At 41.2% G+C, this 26,406-nt stretch overlaps 2 protein-coding genes across 2 annotated transcripts in view; one reads left to right on the top strand and one right to left on the bottom strand.

The window, feature by feature from the left end:
- The window catches only part of TG (thyroglobulin), a 483,762-nt gene that overhangs the window by 122,206 nt on the left and 335,150 nt on the right, over positions 1–26,406 (bottom strand). The gene's annotated exons all lie outside the window — the stretch shown is intronic.
- SLA (Src like adaptor) overlaps positions 11,039–26,406 on the top strand; it is an 89,898-nt gene continuing 74,530 nt past the window's right edge. The window contains exon 1 of the mRNA XM_077493368.1: positions 11,039–11,200. The gene's annotated coding sequence lies outside the window, so the exon portion shown is untranslated. The remainder of the gene's footprint in view (positions 11,201–26,406) is intronic.

Genomic DNA, 26,406 nt, shown 5'->3' with positions numbered 1-26,406 from the left:
ATAAAAAGAGCATTCTATTTTGCTCCTCTCTTGTCTGTTTTTTGCAGGACTCAATAGCTCAAGCTGCAATGTACTCAAATGAATGAATGCACAAATGAATAAATGAAAGAGGAGTAACTTCATTCAGAGAGCTCCTTAGAAAGTTTTAGCCAAGGAGAAGGAGTCTGAAAGCATACCACAGCCAATTCTGTACTTTTTTTCTATAAAAAAAAGAGATAATGTTCTGAGAATTCTGTGAAGCTTTTGTTAAATGTATAGTCTATAGTGTGCGTGTGTGTGTGTGTGTGTATATATATATATTAGAAGGCCAGTATGGTGGCCTGAATTTATGGGAGGAGCCCGTTGGGTATTTAAGCTCGCCGCTCGCCCTTGCACTCTGTCGGTTCCAGTGCGCGATTCGTTAAGTCACCAGGCGGACTCCTCAACTCACTTGTTCGTGAGTCTGTTGTTCTGAATACAGTACGTTGCAGTTGCTTATTCGTAGTTTGTCGTTCAAAGTCTTGCTCGCTGTCACAGGTGGGATTCGTTAACACCCTTGTCGTATCACGTTCAACCAGCTCGTTTCTCGTTTTGTTTCCCATTCCTTTTTCAGTTCTGCCGTGGAGCTTACGAATCGTTCGTAGGCCTCCAGTATGCAGTAGTCACAGGTCCTTCCCTGTTTCTTCTCCGATTCATGCATGGCACACTTACCACAGTCCGATTCGCACCTAGTCGCATCAGCAGCACTACGGTTCGCATCGGTCACATCCCGCACCGATTCATACTGCTCACCCCCATAACCTACTAACGATTCGTTGTCTCACTCACCGGTCCATATCACTTCATGCCATACGCATCACACCAATATGAGCTTACGTCGCCTTGGCGGCACAAACGCTTTGCTGTACTCGCATCCCACGCACTGATCGTAGTGGTTCATTCCATACCCTATTCATATCATTGTGCTGACCGATTCAGATCGTGTCAGCAGCTACATGCATGACACGTCAAACCAAACCTAGTCGCACCAGCGGCACAATGGTTTGCATCACTCGCATTCCCAGGCACCGATTTGTAGCGGTTCGTACTATACCCTACGATTTGTTGTCATATCATTGTTCTGACCGATTCGGATCGTGTCAGCAAACACTGCAAGTACGCATCTCAACATAATTTCTTGCAAATTACTGCAAGCATACTCAGTGGCACTCACACAGCCAAACTTAATTTTAATGCCACTTAATCGGCCACTCGTCTCCAGTGGCATTCATACGAACCACTCATTATTTTCCTCTGTCTTTTTCCCTCAGAACAGTTGAGTTCAGGTGCCATCCTGTACCAGGTTGGATGTTATTTCCCAGGTAAAAAAATAAAAATAAAAAAATGATTGCATCTTCACCAGGGCCAGTCGCACATAAAGCGCACTTATGTCACCCCTACTACAGGTATTACCGGTCGACCGAGTTCAATCCTAAACCAGGACCTCGCTACTAGAGTGTGAGTCAGGCGCGTAGTTCACGGGTCTCCCAATCACATCACTCTACTGCACCCTTGCACTATACTGTTACTTCACATACATCATTGGACGTACTCTTCAGGCATTAGTTTCTGTCACATATGTCTATACATGACACTCTATTTTCGAAGGACGCCCTTCACCTCGCAGACAAGGTCGCTTAACAGTAGGCTTGCTGGCAGTGCAAGTGTTGGCAGGCAGAGCATACGTCACCAACTACAGATTGCAACGTTCCTACGTAGGCCCTCCCAGACTTCATCTTCTCGCCCCAGTACGCCCTGGGGTTCTGGTCTTTAGGTTTGTGCTTGGCACAAACAGGCTCCGGAGCTATCGGTTATCTGGCCAGTCACCTCCTGACCCACCTCAATCGCCTCGCACTTCTGAGTTTTCCAAATTTTCACTCTACATAGTTCTGCCACAAGAGAACACGGTCAGCTCCTGTCAGCAAGATGCGCCCAGTTCCAGATCAGTACTGGCTGGAGCGTCACAGACACGGAACTATTCTGTCGCCACTTTGCTGGTCTTTGTTCCCCACTCTGTGCGATTTGCTGATCTTCAACCCACACAGCAAATTGGTGCTCTGAGTCAGCCACAAGATGCCCCATCAATTTCCCTTCCACCTCCGGCTTCAACCAGGGCCGTTAGGCCCACCACCACAGCAATAGGTGGACAAGTTGGGTCTACCAGTCTTTTCAGTGTGGGGGGGGGGGGGGAGCAGTGATATGTGGTGAATATGCGGTGAAGGCCAGTGCCTCCTACTGCACGTCTGTACTTCATTCCACAAGGCTCATCCAAAGTCCATATGTCATCTGAAGCAGCTTAACAAATACTGACTAAGCCGGGTGGATGTCCTGTGGCTGAGCTTCTACCTCTACACACACCCCACCCCTTCACTGGCAGTATGCCTGCTACACGGCTTCAAGGCAGGGTTCCACACCGGCTTCATCACCTTTCCCCTCTCCACTCACGAGTGAAAGAACCTACAGCCAGTGGCCATCGATGCTCAGGCCATAGACACCCTCTTACAGACAGAGTTAGATAAAGGGTTCATGATCTGCCCCCTTCTCACAGTCACCTTTCCAGATTTTGGAGAGTCATCCCTATTGGGCTTGTCAAGGGCAAGTTCACAAATAAACCCTGCTTAGTTTTCAACTTGTCTGCACCTCATTTCTCACATATCCCTAGTTTGAACTCCCTAATCCCTTCCGAGGAATTTTCTCTCAAGTATACGTCAGTCGACAAGGCCATCCAGGCCGTCATTAAGATAGGCACCGGAGCCTGGCTATGCAAAGCGGATATCACAGATGCCTTCAAATTCCTGCCTATTAAACCATCACTCTGGCGGTGGCAGGGCATGAAGTGAAGGGATTCTTACCATTTTGCCTCCATATTTTTGGCCACCACTGGTTCGCTGGTCTCTGGCCTCCAGAAATCTGCTTGATTTCTGCTTTCACTCAATCCTCGTCTTTGTTCAAACTGTACCCCATCGAGGCAGCAGCCCATGTCGGGGCCACATGGACAGGTCAGACAATACTCTTCACCACAGACAACTAGCCTACAGCCGACATCATTAATAAGGGAAGATCCAAGTCGCTCCTCATCATGTCCTTCCTGCGCAGGCAATTATCATTACATCAGCAATTTAATATTTACTGTGAGCATATCCTTGGCAAGTGCAATGCCGCAGCATCGCTTCAATTTTGTCTCATACTTTCAGCAGGTATCCGGAGCCGACCTATCATCCACTCCTATTCCACTTTGGTCTCAACTAACAATGGATTGAAGCCACAACCCGGCTCATCAACCACTCGCTGTCTAGCAACACACTTAAGGCTTACCGCACGGCTGGAACACCTACTGCAGGTTCCTAGCTGCTTGTCCCAGAACCACAGCAGACAACGTCACTCATGTCCTGCCTTCATATCCTATTGCCATGCACAGCTGGCTCTCGCTCATAACACTATCAGGCTGTACCCAGCCAGTATTCAGCATTTCCTGTCTTTACAGAATTCCGGACAGCCATCTCTGTTCACAGCCCATACAGTGAAAGCCCTGCTGTGCGGAATTCATATCCTCACACATTCCCCTTTTGGGCTCTTTCCCAGCCTGGTCATCCAGGTGGCCATCTACCTGGCTTTCTACGGCTTGCTACAACCTAGTGAGTTCACCTCTGGTAGTACCAGTATTTAGGTACTATACAGACACCTGCTGACTCGCTTCCCAAACCATTATGTCCTTCACCTTACGGTCTCCAAGAGGCAACAAACCAGACCCGGAGTAGATATCAACTTCTTTAGGACCAGCAACGCCTGGTGCTCAGTAACCATCCTTGACCTTCTGCTCTCTCACCTACCCAGTCAGCCAGTCTCCAGCCCGTTACTGCCTTTTCCGGTAAACCCCCTGACTGGCAGTCAGTTTATCAAACATGTTAGGGTCCTACTGCTCAACTTAGGCCTAGACCCTGGGCGGTATTCTGGACATTCCTTCTGGATCAGCGCAACCTCAGCCCCATCTCAGCACAGAGCACCAGACCATGTGATCGAGAAGCTAGGCAGATGGAAGTCCGCCTGCTTCACCAAATATATTCCGAACCCTCAAGTGGAGATGGACCTAGCCTTCTCCAAGCTTGCTCAATGAGCTTAGAACCAATAAAGGTATATCCCCTAACTGCTTATTTTTGGCCCCTTTTCTTGGCTTACCTACCAGACAACCAAAAGCCACACCTCATGTCCATTTATGTTGTAAGTCTTGTCACGTATTTATGTGATCCACATCTGTCTCGGTCTTAGGGCAACAACCATAAATTAGAAGGCCAGTATGGTGGCCTGAATTTATGGGAGGAGCCAGGTGGCTATTCAAGTTTGCCGCTCGCCCTTGCTCTCTGACGGTTCCAGTGCACGATACCCTCCCATTCCCTTTTTTTACAACATTTCTCAGCACACTTTCCTCCATAATTATTCATGAATTATCTTGGGTATGGCCCCTTTTCTTGGCTTACCTACAAGATGACCAAAAGCCACACCTTAGGTCTATTTATGTTGAAAGTCTTGTTGCGTGTTTATGTGATCCACATCTGTCTCGGTCTTAGGGCCACAACCATAAATATATATTATACACAAATATATGCACACAAAATGTATTGACTTCTATGGCTGCCCAACACACACCTGGCTCCAGATATTTTACTCCACCCACTGACCAGCCCTATCTTCCTAACATGTGTCTATAGTTTGTAGGAAATTTGCCATTTCAACACCATGGGCCCAATGACTCCTAAAAGAGACAACTCCTTTATTCTAAGCCTAAAACCTTTTTTTTTTCATTTTTGGTTCAATCAGAGGAGGTCCAGAGCTGGGACATTTTTCTTCAAAGATGAAATTCGAGAATTGCGTAACTAAATGATATACTGGAACAAGCCAAAAAACCCTGCTGGCTGTACTTACAAACTAGGCATTTTCTCACTTTACCCATTCACCTTGGCGCTTTTAGCAGAACATTCATCCTCTATGAGAAACCTTGCCATAGTAACACACCACAAAAACATCTCATCTTCAATTTCTATTCCCTAATGTCACATTCAAACATCGATGCAGCTTAAAAAGCTTGAGAAAAAAATATCGGCCTTTCTCATACAGTGAACGATTGGTAACGAATAAATACAATGACCCAAAAGTGCTCTGTGAATGCCTTAAACCAAGAAAACAGATATTAAATTCATGCCAGATGATATTGCACTTCATTTCTCCTCCATAAAATATCACCTACTAACACTAACAAATGTTGGCAATGTTACATAGTTAGTTACATAGTTGGTGAGTCCATCAAGTCCAACCTATGTGTGCGCCCATGTCAATATAACATTGAACATCCCTGTATGTTGTGGTCGTTTAGGTGCCTATCTAATCGTTTTTTTAAATTATCAATGCTCCCCGCTGAAACCACTGCTTGCAGAAGAGAATTCCACAGCCTTACTGCTCTTACAGTAAAGAACCCTCTACGCAGTTTAAGGTTAAACCGCTTTTCTTCTAATTTTAGTGAATGTCTTTTAAAAAATTCCCTTTCGTGGAAAAGTTTTATCCCTATTGTGGGGTCAACAGTACAGTATTTGTACATTGAAATCATATCCCAACTCAAGCGTCTGATGTGAACAAGACGTTGGTTGATACTTTTCTATTTACTGGTAATGACCTTCTCTTTCAGGCTAGGTTCACACTAGTGCAAATTGGATGCGGGTTTTCCCCGCATCCAATTTGAATGACAGGAGATTGTGACCAGCTCTCTATGGAGCCGATTCACAGATCTCTGGGCTGGTTGTGGAGCGGATTGCACAGAGGTCCCGTGCGCCTTTGGCTCAGTTTAGGGGCCAAATTCAGGCAAAAATTTGGTGCTGATGCATCCCTGAAACAGAGAACAGGGAAACACCGGACCCCTGCAGCATGCGGCTTAGATGTGAACCCAGCCTCAGATATGCACCAAACTATGACCAATATCACTATACCATTGCAGCTTACAGCAGTCCAAATTATTTTATATTACCCATGTCCTAACCCAACCCAATATGCCAAATCACTCACAGTACATTTATTCAATCCAGCCCAAATGTACATTCATAAACTGTAGATGATGACAATATCCCCAACACTCAAGAATGGTTTTCTAGAATTGAACAGATACATGCTGTGGAAGAACTCATTCATGTTGGCCAAGACAGAATCCACCAAGTACAACCATATCTAGAACTCTCACAAATTCAAACATACTTCAAATTCAAACATACTTTACCATCCACCATCTACCAACTAGCCTACGTTTACCCCATTTTGCCGATAGACTACAAAATGTTGCTCCTGGTGGAGAGACAACGTTTCCAGGGAAGGTGAGTCTGCTAGGCCACCAGTTTGGTGCCCTCTCCTACTTTTTCCTCCCACTAATTACGTTTCTCCTCTCCATCCCCCTATGCTTCTCCCTTTCATCTTTCGTCCATCTTTCACTCCCCCTACCTATCCACCGCATCTCTTTCCCTCCTTACCATCGCCTTCCACCCCCCTTTGCTTGCTGGATTCCCCTTCTCTCTCTCATTCCTTCTCTCCAATTTTAGCAAACATCTGCTCCAGCCTTCATTATAACCCCCCCAAGCCCCATCCTCAACATATGTTGTTATATTTCCATTTATCAATCACCTCACATTAAATCATAATCTCTCCGATAAATAAGGTACACATTCCAATCACATCACTCAATATTGTAAAAAATATTTACAAAACGTAATAAATCTTTCCTTCCCCAGTGAGGACCTCCAATGTACAGTATACTGTATGGGATAAAATTGCAAAGAATAAACACGAACATGACTGTTGTTTTAATTGTAATCCTGATTTTGAGTTCTGTATTCAGTCTGTTTTTCTCTGAAATATCTTCAATAAAAAAAAAAAAAAAACATGGAAAAAAAAATGATAGTTTCCCTTTAAAGCATTGGGAGCTGTTTCTACAAGTATTAAAGGGCCATATGGAGGGGGCGCCAAACTAGAGCGGGTATATTGAAATCTGGGCATGCTTTGTGTATCTGTCCTATGGAAACACAAGGGCTGCCACTGCTAACCTCCTTCTAAAAATAATAATTAGCGCTTTACATGTACGGTTTTACATTATAGCTCTAACGAGCAGGGCACTCTGATTCCTCCTGTCTTGAATTGTATTGTATCGTAATGTCTACCCTAATGTTGTAAAGTGCTGCATAAACTGTTGGCGCTCTATAAATCCTGTATAATAATAATAATTATTAATATTTGTATGGGGGTATTTATGTTGGCAGCGTTCCGTTTACATTTTATTTAATGTGGAGTTGTGATTTATAACACACATTTTCACACATTGTGGGTAGGTTTTTGTGTTTATTAGCGCAGATTTTTTTTTTTGTTTTTAAAAATAATAATCGTCTCACTGTTATCCTGTCCCTCTGGCCTCGATATTTTATCACTCTGTAAAACTTGCTGCTACACTGGCTTTTTGCTCCTTGACACTGCAGATTCCCCTGCACCCAGGTAAGCACCATATGCAGATCTGAAGCTCAGGGCTCTCAGACTTTACCCCTTCTAGCAAGCAATGCAAAACCTTGTGTACATGCATGGCAACATAGGATGCCTGAGATACATCTTGCCAAAATATGCATATATGGCATTTACTGTTGGGTAGCGAATGGAAAAAGTAGTGTTTTTTTACCCTACGCAATTTTTGCCTTGCAGCCAAGTCAGGACTCTGGGACTTCACTCCATCCAGCATGACGCAATGCAATGCGTATCCTTCAGCAACCATCAGAGGGGCATCTGCATTGCAGCACAGGATAGGATGCCAGATATCCACCTTGCCAAGATTAGCGTATTCTTCACACACAGAGGTGTACAATCATTGCACCATAGGATTCTGGAGATCCACCTTGCCAAAATGTTCATATGGCACTCACTGTTGGGCTGTGAATGAAAAAAGAAGTAAGACTTGCCGCCAAGTAAGAGCTTTGGAACTTCACTTCATCCAGCAAGCCACAATGCAATGCATATCCTTCATCAACCATCAGAGGTGCAATTGTATTACAGCATAGGATAGGATGCCAGATATCCACCTTGCCAAAATTTGCATATGGCGCTGACTTTTGGTTGCTAATGGAGTCACTCATAAGCTAGTGATAGGACTACAGATACCAGGGTGCCTTGGCAGGGCTCTATAGCTTACGCATGTATTTGCAAATGTATACAAACCAAACCCCTGTTTTTAATAATTTTTCCTCCCCCACGTGCCTAATTGATGGCACAACTATCAGCCCATCCCCGCATGCCAAGGTACTAGGAGTAGTCCTGTAGTCTGAACTCTCCTTTAAGCCCCCACGTCCAATCACTGTCCAAATCTTGCTGCCTCAACCCCTGGAATATCTCCAAAATATGCCCTTTCTAACCAATGACACAACAAAGCTCTAAATTCACTCACTGGTCATCTCTTGCCTCGATTACTGCAACTCCCTCCTCATTGGCTTACCTCTACATACTCTATCCCCCCTTCAGTCCATCATGAATGCTGCTACTTCTCTCTATCAATCCCTCCATTGGCTTCCGATCGCCCAAAAAAATTAAATTCAAAATACTAACAACTACGTACAAAGCAATCCACAACTCTGCCCCCAGCTACATCACTGGCCTAATCGTTCTATTCGTTCTTCTCAAGACCTCCTGCTCTTTAGCTCTCTCATCACCTTCTCCCATGCTTGTCTCCAGGACTTTTCCAGAGCCTCTCCGAGCCTATGGAACTCCTTACCCCAATCTGTCCATCTATCTACTACTCTATTCGCTTTTAGACGATTCCTGAAAACCCTCCTCTTCAGGGAAGCCTACCCTACCCACCCCTAACAACTGTATTTTCATTTTCTCCATCTGATCATCCCCCACAGCTACTACCCTTTTTTCCACTTGACCCTCCCTTCTAGATTGTAAACTCTAATGATCAGGGCTCTCTGATCCCTCCTGTATTGAATTGTATTGTAATTGTACTGTCTTCCCTGATGTTGTAAAGCACTGCGTAAACTGTTGGCGCTATATAAATCATGTATAATAATAATAATGCATACTGTTAGACAATGCTGCTTGCTGCAATGACCAGTTACAGGTGAGAGAAGTGGCTTCCTTTTTTTATTACTGCTATATTGGTTTTTCAGCCATTGTGCAATGTGCTGGGTACTCTGTGTACCCCTGTACTTTTAAGAAGGGGTGAGATCCCTTCAGTCCATCTGCCCTCCATCAGAATGCATGTGCTTCCATTGTGGAGTCACTCATAAGCTAGTGATAGGACTACAGATACCAGGGTGCCATGGCGGAGCTCTGCAGCTTACGCATGTATTTGCAAATGTGTGCAAACTAAACGCCTGTTTTTAACGCATACTGTGAGACAGGTTAATTTGGTTGTCCGCGGGCTGGTTGGTAAGTAAAGCCCCGTACACACGAGAGGAGTTATGTCCGACAGACTTCCGAAGGAGTTCCGTCGGAGTTCTGCCGGAGTTCCGACAGAGTTCTGACGGACTTTTCGGCTGAGCGGACTTGGCCACACACAATCACACTAAACTCCGACGGATTCGAACGTGATGACGTACGACTGGATTCGAATAAGGAAGTTCATAGCCAGTAGCCAATAGCTGCCCTAGCGTCGGTTTTAGTCCGTCGGAATAGCATTCACACGAGCGAATTTTTCGAAGGGACCGGGTCCGGCGGAGTTCCTTCGGAAAAATTTGAAGCATGTTCCATATTCTAAAGTCCTTCGGACTTTGGCGAGTCAAAAGTCCGTTGCAGCCCACACACGATCGAATAGTCTGACGGACTCAGTCCGTCGGACTTTGGATGTTGAAAAGTCCGCTCGTGTGTACGGGGCTTAAGCTTGGAGTTTTCCTTGGGCTATTGGAAACTAGTTGAAGTACTATGTATGACCAAGTCACATGTGTTTTTACATTTTATTGTTGTTATGTATGTTATGTATTTTGCATTAATACACTTTTTGTAAGTTTTTATCTCTTTCTATACATATTATTTGTACATTTTTCTATGCTGTACCCCGATAGTTCATTTTGCTCCCTTGTTTCTGGTGAGCCTGGTTTGAGGGACTAGGCTCCCATACCTCTATTCTTCTAACTAATGGAATAAAGAAGTAGTGTTTATCATGCGCAAATTTTGACTTGCAGCCAGGTCAAAGCTCTGGGACTTCACCCCATCCAGCAAGTTATAACGCAATGCAAAACCTTCAGCAACCAGTAGGGGTGTGTATGCTTTGCAACATAGGATGCCCAAGATCCATCTAGCCAAAATTTGCCAGAGATCTGCCTTTTCCAAAATTTGCATATGGCGCTCACTGCTGAGTCGCAAATGGAAAAAGAAGTAGTGTTCACCCTATTCATTTCAAATCAGAGCTCTGGGACTACACCCTATCCAGCATGACACAAAAGCAATGCATATCCTTCAGCAACCAATAGAGGTTTCCATGCATTGCAACACAGAATGCCAGAGATCTGCCTTTTTCCAAAATTTGCATATGGCACTCACTGTTTGGCTGCGAATGAAAAAAAAGAAGTAGTGCTCACCATATGCAATTTCTGACTTGCAGCCAAGTAAGAGCTCTGGAACTTCACTCCATCCAGCAAGCCCACAGTGCAATGCGTATCCATCACCAACCATCAGAGGTGTACTTGCATCGCAACATAGAATGCCTAAGATCCACCTTGCCAAAATTTGCATATGGTGCTCACTGTTGGGTAGCATATGGAAAAAGAAGTAGTGTTCACGTTTTGTAGGTTCATTTAAGTTTTTTTTTTTTTTTTTTTTAATTATCATTATTAGCTACGTACTTTCATTGGAAACTTGCCGGACTGATACAAAAGCCTACAGATCTGGTTGACAAGGTTAACCGAATTTTCAAGGTTCTGCTGAAGAAATGTTTTGCAGAACAGAACTGCCAAATGTTTCATTAAACAGGAACTTGACTTCTCCGTAAGAGCTAGAAACTTTCTTTGTAGAGACAGAGGAAGTCTGTGGCCTGTTTTGCAACTGACGTTCTGCCTGAGTGTGTGACTTTCATAACAGTTGAATTGAAGGTGCTTCTCTGTTAGTCGACGAGCTGAAGATCGACAGATCAACATCGCGCTGAGCGCTGGCATTTGCTACCATGGAATCTTCTCAGGTCAGTCACATTTCATTAGCTACAGTAGACCGATCCTCTAAAACCGGGAGGAGGATGAAAATGATATTGCACATTTCTTTTTATTTTTTTTATTTCTTCGTTATTATTATTTAAGGTACTTATATAGCGCTGTCAATTTACGCAGCTCTTTACATATACATCGTACATTCACATCGGTCCCTGCCCTCAAGGAGCTTACAATCTAAGGTCCCTAACACACATTCATATATTGTTTTATTTTAAAAAAAATCTTCAAAAAAAGTCCAAAAGTTGATGTGCAACCCAGAGCAACTAACAACAATCCAGTTTACTGCAGTCTGATCTATCACAGATCATTTCTGATTGGTTGACACATTACTCTTCGTCTTATTGTTTAAGGGCTCGTTCACCCTACAACCCATAAAAAAAAAACGCATTTGTGCATTGATACTCATCAAAGCATATTGACATTCGTTTTCTTAACATATTACACTGTATTTTAAAAAAAATTATTTATTTTTTCCTGTATAGGCCAGTCCGCAGGTCAAAACAGTAACTTATAGTAAAATCTTGCATTGTGAGGATAATTCGTTCCAGAAACATGCTTGTAATCCAAAGCACTTGTATATCAAAGTGAATTTCCCCATATGAAATAATGGAAACTCAAATGATTCGTTCCACAACCATATATAGTCCATATAAAAAAGATTATAGCAATGTGATGGGTTGTCTAACCATAAAATGTCCATCCACAAATGGAAGCCTCCACTAGGGGATTAGAAGCAAAATCCAGCAGGAGCTCCAGAGTATAAAAGAGAAGAGAGGCGCCTCTAAGGCCTTGTACACACGGTCGGAGATTCCGACAACCAAATCCGTCGGATTTTATCCGAAACTGTTGCATACACACGGTCGGACAAAGTTGTCGGAAAATCCGACGTGATGACGTTATTTCGTTACGACGGGACTACGTTCACGCTAGTAGCCAATAACTTTGGTGTAGGAATTTGATCTGAGCATGTGTGGCCCTTTGTCCGATCGGAATTCTCTACACATGATCGGAGTATGTCCGATTGGAGCCTTTTGTCGGAAAATGTTACCAACAAGTTGGAAAACTTGGTCTGTCGGATACTCCGATGGAAACAGTCCGATGTAGACCACACATAATCGGAATATCCGACAAAACGGTCCGATCGGACACATTCCGTTGGGATCTCCGACCGTGTGTACAAGGGCTAAGTGTAGCAATATCTTGCTAAATGTTGTAAACTCATTAAATGTAACAATATTGCTACACTTAGAGGGGCCCTTCTTCTCTTTTATACCCAGTTTTGACATGAGGCTACTTGTATATCAAGACAAATTTTATTTAAAAAATTTAGCTTGTCTTGCAAAACGCTCTCAAACCAAGTTACTCTCAAACCAAGGTTTTACTGTAATTTCCCCATAAGAAATAATGGCAACTCAAATGTTTCGTTCCACAACCATTTTATTCATAGGTCCTTCAGTTTATAGTCTATATAAAAAGATTATAGCAATGTGATGGGTTGTGTACCCATAAAATGTCCATCCACAAATAAAAGCCTCCACCATGGTTAATGTTGGCAGCAAATTTCGATTTAGTCTCAGGACTAAAATGGCATTTTAGTTTTAGTCCTATTTTAGTCTTCCGCAATTGTTTTAGTTTTAGGTTGGATTCACACCTATGGCATTTTTTGTGCTTTTTGCATTTTGCAGATTTGCCCTACAGAACGTGTTCCATAAGAAACCATGTTAAATAGACTGTAGGGCAAATCTGCAAAATGCAAAAAGCACAAAAAATGCCATAGGTGTGAATCCAGCCTTAGTCGTATTTAGTCGGCTAAATCTCCAGTACATTTTAGTCAACTAAAATTCATTTTAGTGATCTAAAATCTAATGGGTGTAATTAAATTGTAATGCATTATTAACATTTCCCTACAATTTCCAAACTCATTATATACTGCTGGAGTGGAAAATCTCATATGTTATTATCTATGGTACTGAGGTATGAACACGCACTGCAGACCACTGTTAATTTTGAAGTCAAATTTCAATTTTGTTTTAGTCTTTTAACTAAAATGCCACTTTAGTGTTATTCTCCATTTTAGTCATCTCAGTTGTTTTAGTCATATTTTAGTCGACTAAAATAGTTTTCATTTAGTCGACTGAAATGGTTTTAGTTGTTTTAGTTGACAAAATTAACACTGGCCTCCCCTCCACAAGGGGATTAGAAGCAAAACCCAGCAGGCCCTACAGAGTATAAAAGAGAAGAGAGGCGCCTCTAAGTGTAGCAATATGGTTACATTTAATGAAGGTACAACATTTAGCAACTCACATGGTTCATGATGAAAAGTGGCACATCTCAGTATGCAGGCATCCGGGGTAAGGCTATCCACATAGACCGTCCTCCACACCACCGGCTCTCACCGCTGTCAGTCTGCAATCGTGACCAGAAAGACTACCCTGCAGTAGAGCGATTGAAGCGCAGCGATGTGGTTGCACAGCGTGGAAGGGACAACGTCGATAACGTCAGAGCTTTTTCCGATGAGAATTCCGATCGTGTGTACGCGGCATAAAATGTTGGATTTAACATTGCTTTCAATCCCAGTGGCAATGGTCACCAGTAAAAAAAAATACCAAGGGTGAATCTCATCACCGGAACACAGAAAGCAATAAAACGCTGACTATACAGGAAGCAGCAAGAACAGCACACCAATGGTCAAAGAGCCCAAAGTGACATTATATTAAATGATCAGTATAGGAGTTATTCCTGCGCCTAATCAGGAAGGGGAATAGTTTTTTAGTGCCGCTGCACACACTGAATACGGGGTACCTGAACCCCAAAGAATCAAGAAAGGTAAGAGAGTAGTGGTGCGCAGTACTAACTCAGGAAATATTGGCCTACAAAATCTGTAGATACTATAGATGCAGGTGTTTAAATGCTAGGTGTGTGGCCACCCAGACCAAAAAATGTATTGGGAGCTTAATATGTACGTTCTATGAGGGAGCGTGCGAAAACCTCACCACTATCACATAATAGTGTTTGGGATGTATATTGAAGTGATATAAAAAAAAAAAAAAAAAAAAAATATAGTGGTAAAAAACTAAATAATTTCTGATGTGATTTTTTAGGGTGAGCATAGGACTCTAAAATAGCAATGCTAAGCAGTAAATAGGTCCGTTCTTACAGCATCCCATAGGTAAAATCAATATATAAGAATTGTGATAAAAAATATATTGCGATTTGTTGCGACTAATCCAATCGCATAAAAAGTGCTGGTGCTAAGTGATACAATAAACGTGTTGCAATGTCTACTACACCGTGAACAACAATGTATAAATACACAATTATTAACTAAAAAACAGTTTAGTGCAAAAAGAAAAAAAGGAGATAGCTACTTGTGATTAGCAAAGAAATCGCATAACGTGCCAGTGTTAGACAAATTGAGTTGGATGCGTATGGGTGTCTCTTCACCCTATACTAGGTAATAACTGCAGTGAAGTGAGATAAATTCATGCAAAATTGGCACAGAAAAAAATTGAAAAATGCAGCATTAAAAACGCATAAAAAATAAATGTTACAGGTGAAAAAAAACTATCTAACAATAATGCAAGTGAAATAGTGCTCAATGGTCAGAAACTATATGACATATACATTCCACAATAACGTGTGTAAAAATTGTGTCCATATACAACATGTGCGACAACCAATAGCGATTATATCCAAAATCGCATCAGGTAAAAAATGCATGCAGTACTGGTGTTAAGTGCTATATGAACTATAGCGATCTGGTCGGTGGTGATAGTAGTGAAAAATATCCCACGTGGTCCTGTGTACTCAGGATATGGGTGTCCCCTTACCTTACAGCTGTAAGGTAACAGCATGTAACATATATATCCTCAGGGTTCCTGGTGGTCTTTATCCCACGAGGTCTTGTTACTGTGTCCCCGTCTCTTGCCTATTCCGCTGTGTGGTCACTTTAAATTGGTTGTTCAGCGATGCCCAGTATAGGGGAGGGGATGGTTACCTCAGCAGGTTATGTAGGGGATTTAAGCAAATAAGGAGGAAGGGAGCCCCATAGTGTAGTATTTATGAACAAAGTTTCAATTTATTCAAGAAACAAAGAGATACTCACAAACAAACACAGTTCAAGCATAGAGTATAAACGAGCTGCGAGCTCGATTGCGTCACTTCCGGTAGCGTCCCGACGCGTGTTCGTCACGGTCACGTGACTTCATCAGGGGATGCCTAGTGCTCAGGAAAGTGACCTTAAATAGAGACTATATTGGTGGTTTATTGGCGGCCATTTTAGGGGAGACCCGGAAGTGTCCCGGCGGCCATTTTGTCGTCTACATGGTCGCCGGAAGTATGCGGGCGGCCATTTTTTTGGATGTTACATCGTTTTAGACGTATCTACTGGCCGGAAATGTATACGTGGCCATTTTTTTGGTAGTACATCCAACGGAACTTGCCATAAGGACCCGCCCGTGTTGCTGTGAAAATATCACCGCCCCTTCAGTAAACAAAATTCACAGCTGAAAAAGGAGAGACAGGGGGGTGTGCCTGAGATGCAGAGTATGTGCAGTATGTGCAGAAAACTAATTATAGATGGACCCTGCTTAATTTACCAGTTTATATTAGTGAATTAAAAATATCGATATCTCAAAAAATGAATAATATAGAAGGGATAGTATATATGTATATAGGCGAAGTATATATATATATAATCGATAAAAAATGGATATAAAAAGAAAAAAATATAAAATAAAAAATAAAAAATAAAATATATATATGAAAAAGCATATAAAAATATGTAAAAAATCTATAAAAAAAAATCTTTATTTATAAGTCTATGACAGTATATAGAGAAATAACTTTCTATTTAAAATATAGATAACTCAAGTGAGTTTAGGATAAAAAGATAATTCTTTAGGCCGTAAATGGTAATGTTTTGGTACCGATGGTACGTCCGATTGGCAAAATTGGAGCATAAAAAAATAAAAAAATAAAATCAACTTCTACTGAAATGGGGCGGCGAGAGAAATAATTCCCATAGCTGCCGGAAATGACGTAAGAGCAAACATATTTTTAAAGATTGCAACATATAGCAATGCAGAGGAAAAAATCTAAATAACTAAAAGTGCCTATGTGCGTATACACCCACCTCCATGTGCACTAGTATATACATATAATATGATCATATTTCAGTGTGCGACATATGGGTGGTCAAGGTATATAGTGAGGATGACTAAAAAACGGGGGACGCCTAAGGTCAAAATTCTATGGCGGGTATCTATACCATAATTAAAAATTGTAAGTAAAACATAGATAACAAATATAAAATCTTCCTGAAGTATAGCGATTGATCAGATTTAGGGGGTGGTTAAAAATCACTGATGAAACAGTTTAGATCGAACTCCACGTTGAGTCCTTTTGGTGTGAATGTGTCTAGTGTAAATATCCACTTGGACTCAATTTGGCTGAGGGTTCTCACTTTGTGCCCTCCTCTCCAATGTTTAACATAGGGCTCAATTCCCCAAAATGTCAATTGGGATGGATCTTTCTTGTGGTATAGCGCAAAGTGCCTAGATACGCTGTGCTTATCGAATCCCTTTAATATATTCTTTACATGTTCTTTAATGCGTACTTTCAGAGGTCTCTTTGTTCGGCCTATGTACTGGAGGCCGCAGCTGCATTCCAATGCGTATACTCCTCCAATGGTGTTACAACAAATGAACTCTTTAATATCGTAACTGTTTCCTGTACTAGTTGAGGTGAACTCTTTTTTCTTCTCGTTCGGACGCTTTGTTTTGAGACATGCGTAGCAACGTTTACAGGGGAAGAATCCTTTCCCTGTAAAAAAGGTGAGTCCCCTACCTGGTGGGTCCGGGACATTCTTCACTATTTTGTCCCTAATGGTCGGGGCTCGCCTGTATACAAATTTTGGGCGAGTGGGCAAAATATCTTTTAGACCACTATCTGAGCGCAGTATCTCCCAATTACGTTTAATAATTTTTTCTACTTGTTTGAACTGCACGTTGAAATCCAAAATGATCGGAATGTTGTCCTGTATTGTCTCGTTCTGTGATTTGTTCTTTATAAGATCTTTACGATTTAAGTTTGCTACTTCTGATATCTTCTCATTGATGAATTCTTTCTCATAGCCTTTTTCTAAAAATTTCTGTTTCATGTTTCTTACTTGTTCAAGGAACTGTTCATCTTGCGTACAATTGCGTCTAAGGCGCATGAGTTGGCCTTTCGGAATGTTATATAGCCAATTCCTGTGGTGGCAGCTCTCCAAGGGGAGATAGCTATTACGGTCTACACTCTTAAAGTGTGTTTTTGATACCAGTTTTTTGTCCTTTTGTATTATTTCTAGATCAAGGAACGTAATAGATTCATTACTTATCTCCCATGATAGTTTTATGTTCCTGTTATTCATATTCAATTTCTCTAGAAAGGTAATCAATTTTGATTGTTCGCCCTTCCACAGTATGATAACGTCATCAATGTATCTTCGATATGTGTGCAATTCGTTTGGAGGGTTGGTAAATACTTCCTCTTCTTCCCATTGTGACATGAACAGGCCTGCGACGCTTGGGGCGAACTTTGCTCCCATAGCTACGCCAGTTTTTTGATGGTAATAATTTTTGTTGTACCAAAAGTAGCTGTTTTTCAGACAGAAATCGAGACATTTTATAAGGAATTTTCTCTGTGGGCAGGGGAGGTCTGTATATTTCCGTAATCCCCATTTTGTTGCCTCACAGGCTTGATGGTGCAGAATTATTGTGTAAAGGGAGGCTACGTCCGCCGTAGCAAGCCACCAAGGTCCTTCTTCAGTTGGTATTTCGTCCAAAATCTGTAATATATGTTTGGTATCTCTCAGATATGCACGTGTCTTTTGTACTGCTGGCTGTAGGTAATAATCGATGTATTGCCCCATTCGAGATGTCAGAGAGTCTATGCCATTCACTATTGGTCTAGGAGGTGGATTCTCCTTGTTTTTATGGATCTTCGGTAATGAGTAAATGATTGGTGTTCTACATGACTCTGGTATTAAATATTTGGCTTCCTTTTTATTAAGTATATCCTTCTTTAGGCCCAGATGTACCACTTGTTCAAGTGCTTTCCTGCATTTGAAGACTGGGTTGCTCAGCAGTCGGACGTATGTGTCTTTATCTTCGAGTAGGGAGTTCATGCTTGTATTGTATTGGTCTTTGGACAATATTACGATGCCCCCTCCTTTATCAGCTGGTCGTATGACCAGGTCTTTCCTTCTTGTCAGTTTCCGAATACCGCTTTTGATATGTTTCGGTTCATCGCGTTTCTTTATCTTTAAATCTTTCACTTCTTCAAGAACAATACGTTTAAAGACTTCTATATATTTGTTATCTTTAGTTACTGGATTAAAAATTGATTTATTTCTTAGAGTACTATGCATAATTTCATCTGTGGATCTTGTAGTCTTAGGTTTGCAAGGGTTACTGATCAAATACTTCTTAATGTTTAATTTTCTTACGAACTTCTGGATTCCGATATAGGTTTGAAATTTATCCAGATTCTTTGTAGGTGCATATTTTAAACCTTTATCAAGCACCCCTATTTCTTCGTGGGAGAGTGGTTGTCCGCTCAAATTAAAAATCCCTTCGCCCTTCACTCTCTTTTTCTTTTGTGATCTCTTCCCCCCTCTGCATCCTCTCTTTCTGGTGTTCTTCTTTGATTCCTTAAATTTTCGTTCCTCCTTAGTGGGTCGTTCTCTCGGCCTCTCTCTAAAAAAGACCTCTCATATTCCATGTCGGACTGTCTGTGTCTATCCGCTCTGTCATCTTCCCATCTCTGCTCCAGGGGTGCATAGTAGTTATAGGTTGGGATCGGGCTCCTTTCATATGCCCGATATGGTGTTTGAGAGGGAGGGTTCTGATACCCCCCTTCTCTTCTCTCATATTGCCTATAGGGGCTTCTCCCCCTTGGGGCTTGTGTGTCATAGGGGCGCCCTCTATTGTCGTTGTAAGGTCCTCTGTTATCTCTCTGTTGATGGTGAGTTCTATTATCATGATAAGGCCTCGGTCCGTTGTTTCTCCTGTTATTCCTCCAGAACGGTTTTTTCCAACCGTTTCGAGGTGTCCTATCTTGATAGTATGGTCTCCTTTCATTTTTATAGGGTGTGTATCCTCTATCATTTTTTCGGGGAGTGTATTGATAGTCATTGCTTTGTCTGTCCTCATTCCTTATGGTGTCAGGTCTAGTTCGTTCATATGTGTCGTGTGGCCTGGTTTGGTTTTGGTTTTCTTGATTTCCTCGCATATTAATGTGTTCTGACTGCACTCTTACTGATTTCTCTGGAGTGGAGTAGGTTGAAATTGGGTCTAAGTGTCCCACTTGGTTTTGCCATTTAAACGCTCGATCGGTTTTAAAATCGTTCATGTCTCGATTGTATTTTTTGCTTTTCCTTTGTTGGACTTCTCTATCTTTTTTTGTGAGATCTTTGTTCAATTGTGCCATTAGGGCTATAAATTCTGCTGTGTCCTTATATGCTTCCAATTCTTCCTTCACTCCTAAAATAATCTCATCTACTATTTTTTGTTTTTTCTTCTTTCTATCTAGTAGAAACATTAAGAGTTCTAAGCCTTTTCCATTGAAGAATTTGAACCAATCATCGATTGATTCTTGATCTGTCAGTCCGTCGTTTGGTATGACATCCCATCTCAGGCGTCTAGGGACAATCCCATCCTTGAGATATTGTTCAAAGGTGGTAATGTCCCACCATAAGCTGACCTTCTTCTCCATATTGTGCCCTAGTTTCCTCATAAGGCTTTCAAGGTCACTATTTTTATTGTTAGGTGTAGTTGCATTAAAAACATCTCCCAAATTAACCTGTCTTTTATCTAAAAATGAATACACATCCATGATGGCTGCAAGAATGGATCAAGTTAGGTATAGAGATAAGTATAGGAGTTATTCCTGCGCCTAATCAGGAAGGGGAATAGTTTTTTAGTGCCGCTGCACACACTGAATACGGGGTACCTGAACCCCAAAGAATCAAGAAAGGTAAGAGAGTAGTGGTGCGCAGTACTAACTCAGGAAATATTGGCCTACAAAATCTGTAGATACTATAGATGCAGGTGTTTAAATGCTAGGTGTGTGGCCACCCAGACCAAAAAATGTATTGGGAGCTTAATATGTACGTTCTATGAGGGAGCGTGCGAAAACCTCACCACTATCACATAATAGTGTTTGGGATGTATATTGAAGTGATATAAAAAAAAAAAAAAAATATAGTGGTAAAAAACTAAATAATTTCTGATGTGATTTTTTAGGGTGAGCATAGGACTCTAAAATAGCAATGCTAAGCAGTAAATAGGTCCGTTCTTACAGCATCCCATAGGTAAAATCAATATATAAGAATTGTGATAAAAAATATATTGCGATTTGTTGCGACTAATCCAATCGCATAAAAAGTGCTGGTGCTAAGTGATACAATAAACGTGTTGCAATGTCTACTACACCGTGAACAACAATGTATAAATACACAATTATTAACTAAAAAACAGTTTAGTGCAAAAAGAAAAAAAGGAGATAGCTACTTGTGATTAGCAAAGAAATCGCATAACGTGCCAGTGTTAGACAAATTGAGTTGGATGCGTATGGGTGTCTCTTCACCCTATACTAGGTAATAACTGCAGTGAAGTGAGATAAATTCATGCAAAATTGGCACAGAAAAAAATTGAAAAATGCAGCATTAAAAACGCATAAAAAATAAATGTTACAGGTGAAAAAAAACTATCTAACAATAATGCAAGTGAAATAGTGCTCAATGGTCAGAAACTATATGACATATACATTCCACAATAACGTGTGTAAAAATTGTGTCCATATACAACATGTGCGACAACCAATAGCGATTATATCCAAAATCGCATCAGGTAAAAAATGCATGCAGTACTGGTGTTAAGTGCTATATGAACTATAGCGATCTGGTCGGTGGTGATAGTAGTGAAAAATATCCCACGTGGTCCTGTGTACTCAGGATATGGGTGTCCCCTTACCTTACAGCTGTAAGGTAACAGCATGTAACATATATATCCTCAGGGTTCCTGGTGGTCTTTATCCCACGAGGTCTTGTTACTGTGTCCCCGTCTCTTGCCTATTCCGCTGTGTGGTCACTTTAAATTGGTTGTTCAGCGATGCCCAGTATAGGGGAGGGGATGGTTACCTCAGCAGGTTATGTAGGGGATTTAAGCAAATAAGGAGGAAGGGAGCCCCATAGTGTAGTATTTATGAACAAAGTTTCAATTTATTCAAGAAACAAAGAGATACTCACAAACAAACACAGTTCAAGCATAGAGTATAAACGAGCTGCGAGCTCGATTGCGTCACTTCCGGTAGCGTCCCGACGCGTGTTCGTCACGGTCACGTGACTTCATCAGGGGATGCCTAGTGCTCAGGAAAGTGACCTTAAATAGAGACTATATTGGTGGTTTATTGGCGGCCATTTTAGGGGAGACCCGGAAGTGTCCCGGCGGCCATTTTGTCGTCTACATGGTCGCCGGAAGTATGCGGGCGGCCATTTTTTTGGATGTTACATCGTTTTAGACGTATCTACTGGCCGGAAATGTATACGTGGCCATTTTTTTGGTAGTACATCCAACGGAACTTGCCATAAGGACCCGCCCGTGTTGCTGTGAAAATATCACCGCCCCTTCAGTAAACAAAATTCACAGCTGAAAAAGGAGAGACAGGGGGGTGTGCCTGAGATGCAGAGTATGTGCAGTATGTGCAGAAAACTAATTATAGATGGACCCTGCTTAATTTACCAGTTTATATTAGTGAATTAAAAATATCGATATCTCAAAAAATGAATAATATAGAAGGGATAGTATATATGTATATAGGCGAAGTATATATATATATAATCGATAAAAAATGGATATAAAAAGAAAAAAATATAAAATAAAAAATAAAAAATAAAATATATATATGAAAAAGCATATAAAAATATGTAAAAAATCTATAAAAAAAAATCTTTATTTATAAGTCTATGACAGTATATAGAGAAATAACTTTCTATTTAAAATATAGATAACTCAAGTGAGTTTAGGATAAAAAGATAATTCTTTAGGCCGTAAATGGTAATGTTTTGGTACCGATGGTACGTCCGATTGGCAAAATTGGAGCATAAAAAAATAAAAAAATAAAATCAACTTCTACTGAAATGGGGCGGCGAGAGAAATAATTCCCATAGCTGCCGGAAATGACGTAAGAGCAAACATATTTTTAAAGATTGCAACATATAGCAATGCAGAGGAAAAAATCTAAATAACTAAAAGTGCCTATGTGCGTATACACCCACCTCCATGTGCACTAGTATATACATATAATATGATCATATTTCAGTGTGCGACATATGGGTGGTCAAGGTATATAGTGAGGATGACTAAAAAACGGGGGACGCCTAAGGTCAAAATTCTATGGCGGGTATCTATACCATAATTAAAAATTGTAAGTAAAACATAGATAACAAATATAAAATCTTCCTGAAGTATAGCGATTGATCAGATTTAGGGGGTGGTTAAAAATCACTGATGAAACAGTTTAGATCGAACTCCACGTTGAGTCCTTTTGGTGTGAATGTGTCTAGTGTAAATATCCACTTGGACTCAATTTGGCTGAGGGTTCTCACTTTGTGCCCTCCTCTCCAATGTTTAACATAGGGCTCAATTCCCCAAAATGTCAATTGGGATGGATCTTTCTTGTGGTATAGCGCAAAGTGCCTAGATACGCTGTGCTTATCGAATCCCTTTAATATATTCTTTACATGTTCTTTAATGCGTACTTTCAGAGGTCTCTTTGTTCGGCCTATGTACTGGAGGCCGCAGCTGCATTCCAATGCGTATACTCCTCCAATGGTGTTACAACAAATGAACTCTTTAATATCGTAACTGTTTCCTGTACTAGTTGAGGTGAACTCTTTTTTCTTCTCGTTCGGACGCTTTGTTTTGAGACATGCGTAGCAACGTTTACAGGGGAAGAATCCTTTCCCTGTAAAAAAGGTGAGTCCCCTACCTGGTGGGTCCGGGACATTCTTCACTATTTTGTCCCTAATGGTCGGGGCTCGCCTGTATACAAATTTTGGGCGAGTGGGCAAAATATCTTTTAGACCACTATCTGAGCGCAGTATCTCCCAATTACGTTTAATAATTTTTTCTACTTGTTTGAACTGCACGTTGAAATCCAAAATGATCGGAATGTTGTCCTGTATTGTCTCGTTCTGTGATTTGTTCTTTATAAGATCTTTACGATTTAAGTTTGCTACTTCTGATATCTTCTCATTGATGAATTCTTTCTCATAGCCTTTTTCTAAAAATTTCTGTTTCATGTTTCTTACTTGTTCAAGGAACTGTTCATCTTGCGTACAATTGCGTCTAAGGCGCATGAGTTGGCCTTTCGGAATGTTATATAGCCAATTCCTGTGGTGGCAGCTCTCCAAGGGGAGATAGCTATTACGGTCTACACTCTTAAAGTGTGTTTTTGATACCAGTTTTTTGTCCTTTTGTATTATTTCTAGATCAAGGAACGTAATAGATTCATTACTTATCTCCCATGATAGTTTTATGTTCCTGTTATTCATATTCAATTTCTCTAGAAAGGTAATCAATTTTGATTGTTCGCCCTTCCACAGTATGATAACGTCATCAATGTATCTTCGATATGTGTGCAATTCGTTTGGAGGGTTGGTAAATACTTCCTCTTCTTCCCATTGTGACATGAACAGGCCTGCGACGCTTGGGGCGAACTTTGCTCCCATAGCTACGCCAGTTTTTTGATGGTAATAATTTTTGTTGTACCAAAAGTAGCTGTTTTTCAGACAGAAATCGAGACATTTTATAAGGAATTTTCTCTGTGGGCAGGGGAGGTCTGTATATTTCCGTAATCCCCATTTTGTTGCCTCACAGGCTTGATGGTGCAGAATTATTGTGTAAAGGGAGGCTACGTCCGCCGTAGCAAGCCACCAAGGTCCTTCTTCAGTTGGTATTTCGTCCAAAATCTGTAATATATGTTTGGTATCTCTCAGATATGCACGTGTCTTTTGTACTGCTGGCTGTAGGTAATAATCGATGTATTGCCCCATTCGAGATGTCAGAGAGTCTATGCCATTCACTATTGGTCTAGGAGGTGGATTCTCCTTGTTTTTATGGATCTTCGGTAATGAGTAAATGATTGGTGTTCTACATGACTCTGGTATTAAATATTTGGCTTCCTTTTTATTAAGTATATCCTTCTTTAGGCCCAGATGTACCACTTGTTCAAGTGCTTTCCTGCATTTGAAGACTGGGTTGCTCAGCAGTCGGACGTATGTGTCTTTATCTTCGAGTAGGGAGTTCATGCTTGTATTGTATTGGTCTTTGGACAATATTACGATGCCCCCTCCTTTATCAGCTGGTCGTATGACCAGGTCTTTCCTTCTTGTCAGTTTCCGAATACCGCTTTTGATATGTTTCGGTTCATCGCGTTTCTTTATCTTTAAATCTTTCACTTCTTCAAGAACAATACGTTTAAAGACTTCTATATATTTGTTATCTTTAGTTACTGGATTAAAAATTGATTTATTTCTTAGAGTACTATGCATAATTTCATCTGTGGATCTTGTAGTCTTAGGTTTGCAAGGGTTACTGATCAAATACTTCTTAATGTTTAATTTTCTTACGAACTTCTGGATTCCGATATAGGTTTGAAATTTATCCAGATTCTTTGTAGGTGCATATTTTAAACCTTTATCAAGCACCCCTATTTCTTCGTGGGAGAGTGGTTGTCCGCTCAAATTAAAAATCCCTTCGCCCTTCACTCTCTTTTTCTTTTGTGATCTCTTCCCCCCTCTGCATCCTCTCTTTCTGGTGTTCTTCTTTGATTCCTTAAATTTTCGTTCCTCCTTAGTGGGTCGTTCTCTCGGCCTCTCTCTAAAAAAGACCTCTCATATTCCATGTCGGACTGTCTGTGTCTATCCGCTCTGTCATCTTCCCATCTCTGCTCCAGGGGTGCATAGTAGTTATAGGTTGGGATCGGGCTCCTTTCATATGCCCGATATGGTGTTTGAGAGGGAGGGTTCTGATACCCCCCTTCTCTTCTCTCATATTGCCTATAGGGGCTTCTCCCCCTTGGGGCTTGTGTGTCATAGGGGCGCCCTCTATTGTCGTTGTAAGGTCCTCTGTTATCTCTCTGTTGATGGTGAGTTCTATTATCATGATAAGGCCTCGGTCCGTTGTTTCTCCTGTTATTCCTCCAGAACGGTTTTTTCCAACCGTTTCGAGGTGTCCTATCTTGATAGTATGGTCTCCTTTCATTTTTATAGGGTGTGTATCCTCTATCATTTTTTCGGGGAGTGTATTGATAGTCATTGCTTTGTCTGTCCTCATTCCTTATGGTGTCAGGTCTAGTTCGTTCATATGTGTCGTGTGGCCTGGTTTGGTTTTGGTTTTCTTGATTTCCTCGCATATTAATGTGTTCTGACTGCACTCTTACTGATTTCTCTGGAGTGGAGTAGGTTGAAATTGGGTCTAAGTGTCCCACTTGGTTTTGCCATTTAAACGCTCGATCGGTTTTAAAATCGTTCATGTCTCGATTGTATTTTTTGCTTTTCCTTTGTTGGACTTCTCTATCTTTTTTTGTGAGATCTTTGTTCAATTGTGCCATTAGGGCTATAAATTCTGCTGTGTCCTTATATGCTTCCAATTCTTCCTTCACTCCTAAAATAATCTCATCTACTATTTTTTGTTTTTTCTTCTTTCTATCTAGTAGAAACATTAAGAGTTCTAAGCCTTTTCCATTGAAGAATTTGAACCAATCATCGATTGATTCTTGATCTGTCAGTCCGTCGTTTGGTATGACATCCCATCTCAGGCGTCTAGGGACAATCCCATCCTTGAGATATTGTTCAAAGGTGGTAATGTCCCACCATAAGCTGACCTTCTTCTCCATATTGTGCCCTAGTTTCCTCATAAGGCTTTCAAGGTCACTATTTTTATTGTTAGGTGTAGTTGCATTAAAAACATCTCCCAAATTAACCTGTCTTTTATCTAAAAATGAATACACATCCATGATGGCTGCAAGAATGGATCAAGTTAGGTATAGAGATAAGTATAGGAGTTATTCCTGCGCCTAATCAGGAAGGGGAATAGTTTTTTAGTGCCGCTGCACACACTGAATACGGGGT

This window comes from Lithobates pipiens, unplaced genomic scaffold, assembly GCF_037356315.1.
Source record: "Lithobates pipiens isolate NorthernLeopardFrog02 unplaced genomic scaffold, aLitPip1_a1.2 Scaffold_19, whole genome shotgun sequence".
Lineage (NCBI taxonomy): Eukaryota > Metazoa > Chordata > Amphibia > Anura > Ranidae > Lithobates > Lithobates pipiens.
This window is presented reverse-complemented; position numbering and strand designations above follow the sequence as displayed.